Source organism: Chiloscyllium plagiosum, unplaced genomic scaffold (genome assembly GCF_037043375.1).
Source record: "Chiloscyllium plagiosum isolate Xiang-an unplaced genomic scaffold, Cpla_swu_hap1 HiC_scaffold_48, whole genome shotgun sequence".
Classification (NCBI taxonomy): domain Eukaryota; kingdom Metazoa; phylum Chordata; class Chondrichthyes; order Orectolobiformes; family Hemiscylliidae; genus Chiloscyllium; species Chiloscyllium plagiosum.
In genome coordinates this window covers 49,786,265-49,802,136 of record NW_028270186.1, presented here as the reverse complement: position 1 = coordinate 49,802,136, position 15,872 = coordinate 49,786,265, and positions in this window count along the sequence as shown.

Sequence of the window (15,872 nt, the reverse complement as noted above, 5' to 3'; positions counted from 1 at the left end):
TTGATTGAGGTGTACAAGATGATTAGGGGGTTAGATAGGGTCGACAGTATGAACCTTTTCCCGCGTATGGAGTCGGGTATTACAAGGGGGCATAGCTTTAAATTAAGGGGGGGTAGATATAGGACTGATGTTAGGGGTAGGTTCTTCACTCAGCGAGTCGTTAGTTCATGGAATGCCCTGCCAGTAACAGTGGTGGACTCTCCCTCTTTATGGGCATTTAAGAGGGCATTGGATAGGTATATGGAGGATAGTGGGTTAGTGTAGTTTAGGTGGGCTTGGATCGGCGCAACATCGAGGGCCCAAGGGCCTGTACTGCGCTGTATTCTTCTATGTTCTATGTTCTATGTTCTATGTCTGTCTCTAGTTCGCCTACCAAAGTGCATAATCTCACACGTTCCCATATTGTATTCCATCAGCCACTGTCCAAGCTTTCCTGCAGCCTCCCCACTTCATGAATATCGCCTGCCCATCCAAACGTCACTGTATCTTCTCCAAGCTTAGCAAAAACGCCCTCCGATCCTTTGTTCAGGTGGTTCATGTAAATGGCACTTCCTGACTCCCTAAGGACTGTCCACCACTGAAAAGGCACAGCACTCAAGGTGGTTGACTCCATTCAGGTTCAAGCAGTGAGTTGACTGGAATTATACCTGTAATATCTTCACTCCCTGCACCACTGACACCAAGTAGGAGCACACCCTGTCCCCGATGTGTTGTGAATTTACCCCGTTATGGTGACAACGGACTTGATAGCGCACAATCCCAATTTAATGATGTCACTCTGTCTCAACACTAACTGTGTGCTGCTCACAACAACCAATGTCGCTGTGTGTTGTTGATGACGGAGGGATGTGGTGGAGGGAATGTCTATGATGAATGACTGTGTGACTGCCAGCGTGAAACCTGCCCCGACAGCCTTGGATGTACCTGTGCCCGCTGTCACACTGCAGGCATGATCAGTCTTCCTGCAGGTCAAGTCAAGGAAAGCAACAGGGTTGGAGATAGTTTCCGGCTGAGCACTCAGATCCTGTGAGGACCAACTGGCAGAGGTATTCACAAACATCTTCAGCCTCTCCCTCCTGAAGCTGAAGTCCCAATCCACTTCAAGAAGGCCACCATCATACTTGTAAGTGAGAAAGCACATGCAATGTTCCTTAATGACTACCGCCCAGTGGCTCTGACCTCAATAAACATGAAGTGCTTTGAGACGCTGGTTGTGGCCCACATCACCTCCAGTCTCCCAGCCTGACCTGCTGCCCTATAATGTGCCGGGTCCACAACGGATGCCATATACCGAGTACTGCCCTCATCACTGGGACATCTGGACAACTAGGATACCTACACCAGACCCCTGGTCATTGACTACAGCTCCACCTTCAACATCATTATCCCCTCCAGATTTATCTCAATACTCCGTAACCTTGATCATGGCTCCACCCTCTGCAACTGGATCCCCCGGTTTCTGACACACAGACCACAATCTGTGAAGATAGGTATCTACACATTCTCCACAACAAAACACAACGCTGGAACTCCCAGAGGATGTGTTCTCAGCCCCCTCTTGTACTCCCTGTGCACCCACAGCAGTATCCTCAGCCCCCTACTGAACTCCCTGAATTCCCACGGCTATGACCTCAACCACCTACTGTACTCCCTGTATACCCACAGCTGTGCCTCAGCCCACTACTGTACTTCTTGTACACCCATGACTGTGCCCTCAGACTCCTACTGTACTCCCTGTACACCCAAGGCTGTATCCTCAGCCCAGTACAGGACTCCCTGCATACCCATGGCTCTGTCCTCAGCCCCCTACTGTACTCCCTGTTTACATGCAGCTACGCCCTCAGGCCCATACCAACTCCTTGTACACGCACGGTTGGCTCTCACCCTCCTATTGTACTGCCTGTATACCCATGGCTGTGCCCTCAGCCCCCTACTGTACTCCCTGTACAACCACGGCTGTTTCCTCAATTCCCTACTATACTCCCTGTACTCCCATGGTTGTGACCTCAGCCCACTACTCTACTCCCATGGCTGTGTCCTCACCCCCCTACTGTACTCCCTGTACACCCACGGCTGTTTCCTCAGTTCCCTACTGTACTCCCTGTACTCCCATGGCTGTGTCCTCAGTCCCTTCTGTACTCCCTGTACACCCACGGCTGTGTCCTCAGCCCCCTACTGTACTTCCCGTACACCTACAGCTGATCCCTCAGCTCCCTACTGTACACTCCATTCACCAACGGCTGTACCCTCAGCTTTGTACTGTACTCCCCGTACACCCATGTCTGTGTCCACAGCCCCCACTGTACTCCCCGTACACCCACAGCTGTGCCATCAGCCCCCTACCATACTCCCTGTACACCCACAGCTGTGCCATCAGCCCCCTACCATACTCCATGTACATCCACATCTGGGCCCTCAGCCCCCTATTGTACTCCCTGTACATCCAGGGCTATGCCCTAAGTCCCCTACTGTACCCCCTATACTCCCATGGTTGTGTCCTCAGTCCCCTACTGTACTCCCTGTACTCCCATGGCTGTGTCCTCAGCCCCCTCCAGAACTCTCTGTACACACACGGCTGTGTTGTCAAATTCCAGCCACAAGTTCGCTGATGACATCACAAAATCAGGACGGATATCAAACTACAATCAGTCAGAATACTAAAAGGAGATTGAGAACTTGGTGGCATGGTGTAATGGTAATAACTCTCTCAAATTCGGCAATAGTAAGGAACTGATAATTGACTTCAGAAAGAAAGGAGAGGAACACGCCGTCATCTACATCAATGGTTGAGGAAGTGCAGAGCATCAACTCCCTCAGAGTGACAATAACTGACAACCTACCCTGGTCTTCTTGCATAGGTGTGACCGTAAAGAAGATTAAAACAACGCCTCTCCTTCCTCAGGTGGCTCAGGAAATTCAGCATGTACTACTTCTACAGATGCACCATTGTGAGTGTACTGTCCGGGTGCGTAACGGCTTCACACATCAATGCTCTGCCCAAGACCATAGGAAACTTCAGAAGGTTGTGTTCACAGCCCAGACTATGACGGACTCCAATCTCCCAACATTGACTGTATTTACACGGCTTGTTGCCGCAGAAAGACTGCCAAAATCTATCCCAGGTTACTGAGGGAAGGGAGAGAGGAAATAGCTGGGGCCTTAACGGATATCTTTGTAGCATCCGTGAACACAACTGAGGTCCCAGAGGACTGGAACGTTGCTAATCCCCTTGTTTGAAAAGGGTAGCATGAATAATCCAATTAATTATAGACCAGTGAGCCTGTCATCAGGGGTACGGAAGCTGCGAGGGAAGATACTGAGGGATAGAATCTATTCTCATTTGGATGGAAATGGTCTTATCAGTGAGAGGCAACATGGTTTTGTGCAGGGACATCCATGTCTTACCAACTTAATAGAAGTCTTTGAGGAAGTGACAAAGTTGATTGATGAGGGTGGGGCTGTACATGTCATGTACATGGACTTCAGGTAGGCATTTGATAAGTTTTTCCATGGTCGGGTTATGGAGAACGTGAACTCACATAGTGTTCAGGGTGTGCTGGCTACAAGGATAAAGAACTGGCTGGGAAATAGGGGACAAAGCGTAGTAGAGGAAGGGAGTTTCTCAAAATAGAGAACTGTGACCAGTGGTGCTCCATTTAAGATGTTTCTGGAAAGATACATGAATGGGCCGGGAGCAAAGGGATACAGACCTTCGAAAATAGACAACGGAATTAGATAGAGGATCTGGATCGATGCAGGTTTGGACCGCCGAATGGCCTGTTCCTGTCCTGGAATTTTCTCAGTTCTAACATTATCAAAGACCCATCATATGCCTGTAAAGATCTCCCACAACCTCTTCCATCAGGCTAAAAGATACAGCAGCTTGAAAACATAGATCAGCTGGTTCAGTAACAGCTTCTTCCTGGCTGTTATTAGATTGATGAATGGACTCGCTAATATCAGATAATGCTGATCTTGTACATGTTGATCTCGCCCAGCGCACACCATGTGCACCGCAACCTATTTGCCTCTCAGATATGTTTTACAGCCATCGTTCTGTACATCCTTGCTCAGTATGAACTGCCTGAACACCTTGGTACAGATCAAAGTAAATCCTGACCTCCCTCCTTCCAGCTCCCACCAGTTCTCACTCCCAGGTCTCTCCGGTCCTCATCCACAGTTTCTCCCATTCCCCCCAGCTCCCCGTGACTCTATCCCCAGCTCCCCGTATACTTTGTCTTTCACTGTTTCTCTCACACTGTCTCTTTCCTTGTGTTTTCCTTTTCCCTGTCTTCTGTTTCTTCCCATGACATTATCTCCCTTGCTCCCAGCCCGTGTGACTCTTTGTTACCTTGTTTTTGTCCGATCTCTCTTTGCCAGATTGTCCATCAGTTTCCCTCGCTGTGTTCTCTCTCTCCTTCCCTTCGTGTCTGTCTCTTTCTCCAGCATTGTGATGTTGATGGCTTCTCTATTGGTTTGACGCAGGTGATAGCTCATTGGTTCAATGTTGGCAGTACAATTAACTCAACTGAGTTTTGGAATCGTGGACATAATGTAAGTTTATCGGTTAAATTTAAATTGTTGTCAAAACAGCAACCAGAACGTGGGTATCCATTCAACAGCCAATTGTTCCATCTAACTATTTTGGAACCGCCCGTCTGCCAGTGCTCAGTATACGGGCAACTCAAAGCTTTCTATTCACGTGCATAATGGACTTACATGGTAACTGCTCTGCCCAAGACCATAAGAAACTACAGACGGTTGTGTGAACAGCCCAGACCATCACGGAAGACAACCGTCCATCCATTTGTACGTGTCATTGTCGCAGAAAGGCTGGCAACATCAAAGTTCTGTCCCAAACCGGTAATGATCTCCTACAACCTCTTCCAACAGGGAGGAGACACAGAGGCTTGGAAACATGAACCAGGATACTCAGGAGAACTTCCTTCCCAACCATTATTCGACTGACGAATTGACATCTCTAACTTTTCATAGAATATTAATCTTGCTAAATTAGATCTTGCTTTGCCCACTTCCTGTGAAGCTGTAACCTTGTATGCCTCATTCTGTCTAAGTACCCTATGATCTCTGTTTCCTTGTTTACCACCATGTGCCTGCTCTCTTCGCAAAACAATCCTTTCCATTGTACATTTGACTACATTAAATCCAATCAAATCAGATCAAACACGTGGACTACAGTGGCTCAACGGCTTATTAAGGGCTACTGGTAAAGTGAACTAACGCTGGCTTAGTCGGTGATACCAATATTCCATTAATGAATATAAGAAGATGACCACACTCTGGGAAGACAGGGGTATCAAATCGATTTAAACGTTATCTTAGATTAATACAAGTTTTCCCCCTATCTGTAAGTAGAGTGTTCCTATGATACGGTGTAAAGAGCAGTAGCACTAATTTGTATGCGAAAAAATCTTACATATTATTTCTAGCCCAGCTGATCATCATTCTCTTTGTTTGCTCTTTTTTCTTCTGTATCTCTTTCTGTATTGATTTTTTCTCCCCTTCAAAGCAGACTTCCCTGTCAAAGGTATTAATCACATTCCTTTCCAGCTGCCTTTCAGTTCAGAAAAGTTCCCCAGCAATTTCTGTTCGTTTCTTTGCCTTTCTTTCCATTATTTCAGATTTTCAGCACTTTCCTTTATTTGATTTCACCTTCAATTTTGTTATTTCGTGGGATGCTGGCATCTCTGCCAAGGGCAGCATTTGGTTACCACCAATAATTGCCCTGATTCTGAGGCCAGCCGCCAAGCCAATATAATGTCAAGCACATTATCATGGGTCTGAAGTTTCACTTAACCCATACCGGGTAATAACATTATATTTCTTTACCGAAGGTGATCAATGAAACAGGACGGTTTTCAGACAAAAGGTTGTTTTTGTGGTTGTTTTTCGTGAAATTCACTTTCATTCCAATTCTTATCATTTTTATTTAAGTTCTGTCATCAGCTGTGGTTGGACTTGAAACAAATCACTTGAAACAATATTGTTTGTTTAATAAGCTTTGCTTCTGAAATTCATCCAGCGACATTCATACATTCATACAGTGTCCTAATCATGAAGTAAGATCCGAGACAAGAATAATTTTTTGATTGAAATATTTGTAATGGAGTAGTGGTCAGCAGAGAACTTTAAACATTAAGTCTTAATTTTGCCAACGTGCATCCAATGGTTTGTTCAGCAACAACACTGACACAGAGATGAAAATTGGGGATATTAGGAGCTGGTAGTGGACAGGTTTGGTGACAGAGAGAACACGAGACATAAATCAGTTCAGGGTAAAAAGCGATCTCGAAGTTGTGAACAGTTTTGTTTGCAGATGGTTGTGAGGTAGTGGTCAGCAATTCATGGATAATGAATGGAGACTGCAATTGAAATGGAAGATAACAGCTTCTTTCTCTGACAAATATAGATAACAGAAATTGCAACGAAGTTATAATTTGTTTGTGGGATTAATGAATGGACAGAGGTAGAGAACACCAACAATAGCGAGAATAGATTAGTAGCACACCCTCCACCACGCCCAGAATAATCATCAGCACTGCTGATATCCGATATTATAGAAATTCCTAATAGGGCGAAATCTTGAAAACACTTAAGGAAAATCGCCTCTCCATTGTTGTAATGTTCCAATCCGCAATTCTCACATTCAGATCTGTCCTCTCTCTGACTGCACAGCTGTTGATCTCTGTTACTGTTGGAGCTGATGCATCTGCAACTACAGTGGGATAGCACACTGAATTAAGCCCCTCACCAATAGGAGAGGGAAACCTTCCAGTGACACAGTTACATTGCATGGAGACTGACATTAATCACAATCACTGAGCAAACAGTCCCAGCTTTCTATACAGGACATTCAGTTCACAATATAACTGGAGTGAACTACATGTTGACATTGTTTGCTATTGGTCAAATCTCCCATCACCAATTGCTCTAGTGAAGTCAGTTGTGAGGGAGAATGATGGATGCTTTTCTGGTAGGCGAGCTGATTGTGTCTGTTGTCTGTTTACTGTGCTGTAACCATCTCTCCGTAAATCCATCCATCCCGCAAAAGAATCACAATCAGGATGATTTTACTGTTCTGATCTCTCCTCCACGGGACCAAACGCTAGCGAACAGAGTGTCACTGGGCACAGTTGCCCTGAACATAGACAGGAAGTGTGGACTTCTCTGAATGTTCCTCTTTGGAACTTCCATAGAGAATATACTTCAGTAATTAATTTATACAAATTGACAAGCTTCTAAGTGGAGTTTTATTTGCTGTAAAACAGTATTTATTTTACACATTTTGGCCTCAGTCCAAAACCAAAGGTGATAATTACAATGAACTTATACATTAAGACTTATGAATTAATGAGTCAGGTTCGAATGAACATGACATTGGCTGCGAGATAAGGCGGAATGGGGGCAGTGGCTGCGGAGACTGCATGGGGAGTACAATGATATTCCCCAGTCACCATCACTCTTTCTGACAGACAGAATTAAATCTAATGCAAAACAGAGAAATAGCCAACATTAGGGAGATGTAATGCTGTATGACAATGAGATCTGAACAGGATAATTTTAAATGTAATACAATGAGAAATATTTAATATACACACCATTTAATCTTTGGGTATACAGATTGAGTAGAGTCACTGGACATGAAACATTAACTTTGATTTCTCTTCACAGGTACTGCCAGACCTGCTGAGCTTGACCTCTAAGATCTGTTTTTTTTTTGTTTGACATTGATCTTATTGTTCATATCTGGCAGGATACTTACAATTAAAAGCAGACACGAATAACAAAATGTGAAGAGCTATGGGTACAATACAGAAGACTAACAGTGGAGATATAGTCATTCCAAGCTGGAAGAGACAATAGGTGAGTTTCCCCCACTTGTGCTGTAAATAATTCTGTGATATGTAATCAAAGCCTTTGGAAAGGGGTAGACAAGCTAGTTCAATGAAGGACACAGAGTGATCCATCATCAATTATCTATTCCTAATATCTCATGAAATTTCAGCTGGCTCTGAAATGTCTTTTCAAACAAAGTGGAGTTCATGAGATTTACAGGATATTCAGAAAAATATTCTTTTTTTCCTTTGAATCTTAAAGAAGAAACAGATTTCGGCCCTAACACAGGTGTCACAGACACACCAATTATAAAAGGAAGAGAAAAGGACGACATTGTCCATATATAACTAAATTCAGCATGTAACCCTGTCAAGAAACATGAAATATAGTGATACGGAATCATGAAATACAAACAGAAAAAGGTGGAGAAGCGCAACAGATGAGTAAGTATCTACAGAGAGAAACAGTTTAATATATCGAAAATGATGTGACACTGTTCTGAAAAAGTCATATTGGAATCAAAGGTTAATTCTGTGTATCTCTGCTGAGTTTCCACCTTTCAATTACTTTTTCTTTCTGAACTGTGACAAATCGACTGATCTGAACGATATTAGCAAAGCTGCTATATCTGTTGAATCTCGAGTAATTTGTTATGAACTTTAAATGAGAACTTACAAAGTTCCTACGTTTCACAGGGCTCTAAATATCGATGACGTATTGCATTGTGAGACCAAACCATTTTGAGACAGTGTCTTTTGCACAGGTACTTCTTGGATATTCTGTGAAGTGGTCACCCAGTCTACCTTTAGTTTCCCCAATGTAGGGCTGACCACAATGTGAGCAGCGAATGTAGTAGACCGGATTGTGGGAAATGTTTGTAGGATGCTGCTTCACTTGGGAGGTATATTTGGCTCCTTGTATAGTGAAGAGGGAGGAGGTATATGGGAAATGTAACACCTCCGGCAGGGGAAAGTGAAGTGGACCTGTGGTGGGGAGTGGGGGAGGTGGGAGAGGTGTTGGGAGTGAATGAAGAGTGGACCGTGTGTCCTGGAGGAACCGGCCCTTCAGAAGGCAGAAAAGAGAGAGGACGCAAATATGTGTCTGGTGGTGGCATCTCGCTGGAGGTGGGGGAAATGCGGACTGATGATCCTCTGCATGTGAATGCCGGTGGGATGGTAGGTAAGAACAAGGGGAACTCTAACGCTGTTGCAGGAGGGAAGAAAGAGGCTGAGGGTAGAAGTGTAAGAGATGGGTTGGAACTGGTTGAGGGCTATGTCGATAACAGCGCTGGGAATTCTCGGGTGAGGAATAAGGTGGACATTTCAGAGGCCATATTTTTGTAGACGACATCATCAGAAGCAATGCGGTGGAGATGGGGGAACTGGGAGAATGAAATGAAGTCTTTGCAGGAAACAGAGTGTGAGGATGTCTCCTCCAGGTAGCTGTGGGACTACCTGGGTTAATACTGAATATCAGTGACCGGTCTATCCCCAGAAATAGAAGCATAGATGTCGAGGAAAGGAAGGGAGGAGTCAGAGGTAGACCAGGTGAAAGTGAGGGAGGGTTGAAAATTGGAAACGATAAACTTTTCCAATTCTGGACAAGAAAGAGTAGCAGCAGCGATGATAAAATCTACGTATCGGATAAAGAGTTGTGGATGGGGATGGAATAGAACTGGAACAAGGAATGGTCTACGTACCCCATGAAGGAACAGGTATAACTTGGGCCCAGGTGTGCATGGCAGGAGCAGGCTGAAGCAATGGGTCTGCCCAGGCAGTTCTGTTTGTGGATTTTCAGGAGGAGATAAAAGAGAACTCTGCTATCAGAGGACCATCAGCTGTGGGACTGTTAGGTGGGAATGAGTGTGTGTGTGCTTGCCGGGGTGGGGGTGGGGGCAAGTGCGTGGGAACCTCCAGATGAAATGTGGTCAGATTTAGTTAATAAAATAACCTGATGTGCCATTTTAGGGTTATGGACAAGCAGTTGATATGCGGAGGTATCTGAAAGCTGGCACTCAGCCTCTGAAATGTAGACGCCAGTCCACCAGACTCCAGCAGCACCATCCTTATCGGCACAGGCTGAGGAACATAGTCAGGGCTGGATCGAAGCATACAGCGTACAGTCTGTTCAGAGGGTGATAGGTTGGATAGGTGAGGGGGATACAGAGAATTTAAGACAACCAAACTCACATGCAGCATTCTCAATGAACAGATTGAGTTCAAGTAAACGCCAGAGTAATGGGTCCATGTGAAGGGAGAGTGTTGGTGCTGGGCGAAGGGTCTATGGGATGGGGAGTGCACTCTTGCACAAAGAAATGGACACCGAGGAGAAGACGGTGGAAGAGGAGTTCAACATTATGTCATGCCTGGAATTCATTGAAGTGGGGGCACAGAGGGATAAAGATGAGACCTTTTCTGAGTACAGAACATTCAGCATTAGAGCGTGAACAGTTAGGAGGGATAGTGAATACACGACAGGAGGTGGGCTTGTGGGAGGGGATGGACTCAGATTGCAGGGCATGGGTGGGGTGGCAGGTTCCAGAGGCTCATAGGCATCACTAAGTGATTCCATCTTTTCGGCATCTTTTATCTGGTGAGCATGGCGAATGAGCTGGAGAATTAAGTAGAATTGGGGAATAGTGCAGACTTGAGCCAATGTGATGTGATGCTGTTGAACAGAGAAAATGTTGATCTCAGTGACAACGACACCGCACGACCAGACTTCAGAAAGTAAATGATTGAAAATAATCGGAATCATTATCTTATTGTAATGCTCTGATTTCATTGGGGTGACACTCATCCAGCAAGGTCTTACGTTTCTGAGATGGTAGACCAAACTGTGAAAATAGAATGTATCTTGATGTTATTAATAAGACGAATCCATCCATGGTTTTGGAAGGCACTAGCAAAGGCAGAGTTCCCAATAGCTCTAGGGAAGGTTTCATTATTCATTCAGGAAATTACAAGCACAGAATTTCCTCTGATTCCCGTTGAGCGCAGTTGCCTGAGGGTCAATATGATACGTGAGTCAAATACTACTTTAATGGCAAGGGAAGTTACTCTGATTTCACCTCAACTGACATTGGAAAATCAGTTAAAATTCTAAAGAGAAAAAGGGTAGAACACGGCATATTTGAACAATGTGGCCACTGTTATCGCAACGTTTAAGGACAAACAGCTGCTTGGATTTCTGATTCTGAGGAGAGGTTTATCCTATTTGGGATGAGGTTGTTTGGTTAAGCGCTGTGACAGAGAGACAGAAAAATGTTCCACGCTCTATGGGGAAAAAAACACCCTATTCACGGTGCATTGGACAATGACAGACATACACTATTGTCTGTTCCTATTGGTCATTGATCATCCCAATATCATAATTCACTGATGACCAATAGTAGCACAGAAGCCAGCAGCTCCCAGCACCCCAGTGGAAAGCAAAAAGGGTAAGGGATGACCAGTGGAAGTGGGAGTAACTAAGGAACTGGTGTAACTTACAGTGGGAATGGCAGTAGAAGGGTGTGAAGAGATATCATCAGTGGAAGTGTATGTGGCAGCAGAAGGGGTAATGCAAGGGTAGTAGGAGTGTAAAGAGAGAGTAGGAAAGGGAGGAAGAATGGCTAATGAAGTTTTAGTGACTGGGAAAAGATTGTTTTTGGAAAGGTGAGGTTGGGTGAAAACCACCACTGTTCAGGAAAATTGGAAATGATTCGATTGAAAATTAAGATTTGATGCCCTTCTTTTTCTATCATTTTATTCTTTATCAGATTGTACATTCACTCTGTAGTTTTGTATCTCCATAAACGCATGTGACTTTTTTTTCTCCCCCGTGTTGTGTCTCAACATTTCTGAATTTTTTAACAGTATGTATTTGCTCCCAATTCAAGGTAGACATGAGAATATGATTTAATATCCTGTAGTCCATAACATAGAATTTAATTGAATATTTATCCTCATGACATGAGCTGATTCAAGCAATGAGTCTGTGTCCATCCTGCAGATTAAAAATGTCTTCAGTTCTGACTACTGTTACAAAGCACAGTGCCACACAAAAGGCTAATGTTCCAATGCAAGTTGTCAAACCGTAGTTCATCCTAAATTAGTTACAAGCTTTATGAATATGACATGCTGAGGGACAGAGTGTAAAAGGTGAATTTAACTTTGTGTCGAAAATGGTATTTGCAGCACACTCATAATAGGTGTTAACTACATCAATCTGTAAATTCCCCAAAATAAGAACAACAAGAGACTGGAATTCTTAATTATGCTTATGTGAATAACATGTGGAGAACAGGAAGGAAATCAAGGTGTGTTTGTGATATTCATAAATAATGATGGTGAGAATGTGGAAGATGGATGGCAGTGGAATGGTAACTAATGTTGGGGATGACACAAAGATTAGCTGGGTGCTTCACAGTGAGGAGGAGAGGGTTAGGCTACAGGACGATATAAACAAATGTTTTCTATATCCAGATTAATGGCCGATGAAGTTTAACACTGATAAATGTGAGATGATTCATATCAGAATTAACAAGAAAAGTGAGTACTCAAATTTTGAAGGGCGAGGGTTAAACTTGCTCCTTTTTTCTTTGCAGCAGGGAAGGTTGATGAGGGAACCTGGTAGAGGTGTACAAGAGCATAAGGGGTATGGAGAGGATGAACAGACAGCAGCTGTTTCCTTTACTCGAAGGGTCAAAAACAAAGGGCAACATACTTAAAGTGAAAGGCAGGGGATTGAGAGAGGATTTGTGGAGTCTGTATTGAACTGAGCGGGTGGCACAAACATAGAATATAAAATATATAATATGTGTGGAAACAGGCCCTTCGGCCCAACAAATCCACACTGACCCTCCAAAGAGTAACCAACCAAACACGTCTTTCCTATATTTACCCCTGACTAATGCACCTAACCTACACATCCCTGAACACATTCGGCAATTTAGCATGGCCAATTCACTTAACCTGCACATCTTTGGATTGTGGGTGGAAACCGGAGTACCTGGACGAAACCCACGCGGACACGGGGAGAATGTGCAAAATCCATACAGGCAGTCACCCGAGGCTGGAATCAAACTTGGGTCCCCAGCGCGCTAAGGCAAAAGTGCTAACCACTAAGCTGCCGTTCTGCCCGTGGTGACATGTGTCTGGAATGCATTTCATAGGCGGGTGATTGATCAGGTAATCTCACAAACATTTTTAAAAATCCTTTGATATGCACTTGTTGGTGCAGGCTCGTAATTTCATTCATTTGTTCTATGTGGTGGCAGCCACGAACACGCAGATATATTCTGAAGCAATAGCTAATGGCAGTTCCTAGTTTGTCCCATTGGCTGTACACAGTAAGTGAGCCTCCAGTGAAGTGCTGGTGTTATCTCCCACTTTGTATTTAAATGTTTCAGTTTCCTTGAGTAGTTGATGTAACTTCCTTTGTCGATGATGTCATTTCTGGCCCTTTTTCTCAGAGGATGGTCGATGGAGTCAAAATTGATATGTTTGTTGATGGAGTTCCGGTTGGGATGCCATGTGTCCAGGAATTCATGTGCTTGTCTCTGTTTGGCCTGTCCTAGAATGGATATGCAGACCTAGTCAAAGTGGCGTACTTACTCATCAGTACGTAAGAAATTAGTGTTGGATCATGTATTTTGAAGTTAGTTGATGTTCATATATCCTGGCGACTAGTTTTCTGCTTGAGTAGAAAAAGAATACTGTATTACAGCATCAAGGAATTCTAATTTCAAGGTTGTCAGCAAAAGAGCCAGGAGTGAAATAAGGAAAAACGTCTTTATTTACGAATTGGAATTGACTGGCTGGGAAAATTGTGGATGAAGATTCAAAAGAGAACTATATATATATATTTGGAAATTAGGAATTTAACGGGCAACAGAGAGAGGGCTGGCAAATGGGGGTGCTTTAGAGACATTTTTGGAGCTGATTCATACATAATGGCCAATGGCCTCCTCCTGTACTTTAAAGTTTTGTACTCTATCATGTGCCAGCTGTGAATAAAAGTCAGTATCCAATTATTTCACTGTGTAAATGCTCAAAAATATCTGATTATTTGGTGTAGCATAAGCATTTAAAATGCAAGTATTGCAAGGTAAGCATCATTATGAAGTCTAATTATTACTCAGAACATGAATATTTTACATGTTGTATTCCAATTACTAAAACAAATATATCATTGCTTTGTCACAAAACTCTTTGGAAAGCTCTGACTTTTCACTGACACGATATTATGTTCGTTGCTTTGTTTCAGTCTCCACATTTCATATTAAACATCATTCATTCTAAAAATTGGAAGTTTTTAAATTATTATTCACTAAAATTTGATAATACAAATAATTTATTTAGTTTAATATTAACAGTCCATGTTGAATTATTGCCATTTTTAAATTGCTGGCAATTAGCTGAAGATCGTACATTTCAGTGAGAAATTAAACTGGTTGTTTATATATAAATGTATACGAACACTAATTCTATTTGTATGTTCAATCGTTTGCTCACTCAGAACATGTGATCATTCAGAAGCCAACCACTTTAAAAATATTGGAGTGGCAAAACATTGTTTTGAATCCTGACATTGAATATCTAATTCTGATCACCACAAGAGTTATGTTCTTTCTTGGATAAAATAAAATAAAAGTGTTTTATTTCTGTGTTAGAAAATCTTGACATGAGTTAATAATTTAGTTCATTAAATATAGAATCAACATAATTGATTTAAGAGATTATAGTTCAGTTGAATAATTATCGTTCACGTCTTTTTTAATGCCCAATTCATGAAATATAGTAATCATCCGATTATTGTTCGGGTCAGTAAACTCAACACCTTGCAATGAGCTACGCTGAAAATTGCTTCCAATAGATCTGAAATCATTTACAGTGTTATTGGACCTCACAGCTGCCTGTGATACAGAGAGACACAGTGGCCTGTTCCACAATCTGTGCATTGAGCTTCTAACCTGGTTCAGAGCAGTCAGTCAAACATTACTTCAAAACAAACAATTTGGAATTCACCTTTGGCAGGGGGAGAACCCGCCAACAGACTATCACTGGTCTCAGTGTAGGTACAAATGTTGTCCAGGTTAAATACTAATGGCTGACCAGCAACCAAGTTTCAAAATTCATCTTCAGTCAGAGCCTGGCCTAGAGAGCACACGTGTTGACATGGAGAGCCAGAATCACACCATACAAGTTATGTATGGTGATGGAATCTGATCTGCCTCCCAGACTCCATACATCTGCACCCCGGATCAGTCACGGGTGAAGACGTTAACAAGTTGACAATCTATTGCAGTGCCTTGTGTCTCACAAACAAACCTTTAAATCCATATCCAATAAATGTTACCTTCACATTCTTCAATATCAAAATAAAATTGTACATCTCTGTGAATGGGCAGAGATTACTACATGGGTCACACAGTAGAATTTATGTGAAGTAACCAGCAGAAAACGGCAATCCAAAAATCACATTAATAACTGAACTTGGCGAATTCTGTCTGTTAAGTAACCACACATATTATACTGGCTTTCAGGTGACTGTAACAATGCACACCATAACTGGAGGTTTTGGCCTTACACCCTCCAAAGCTTCCTGATCTCACACACATCATTGCCTCACACATTCAACAATTGATGAGAATCCACAAGCTGGGTGAAACTGGAAACATAGAACAGTGCAGTTCAGTGCAGCATTGTGCAGGCCCTTCGGCCTTTGACGTTTGTCGACTTTTTACCCTATTCTAAGATCAGACTAACCTACATACCTTTCATTATACTATCATTCATGTGCCTTTCCAATTAAATATCCCTAGTATAGCTGACTTTACTACAACTGCGAGCTCTTCATTGCACACACACACACCACTCTCTGTGTAAATAACCTACCTCTAACATCTTCCTTAAACATTCCTCCAACTGCCTTAAAATCATACTCTCTCGAGACCAATTTTCACCCTGGCAGAGAGTCTCTGGCTATCCACTCTATCTATGCCTCTCATCATCTTGAACACCCCTGTCAAG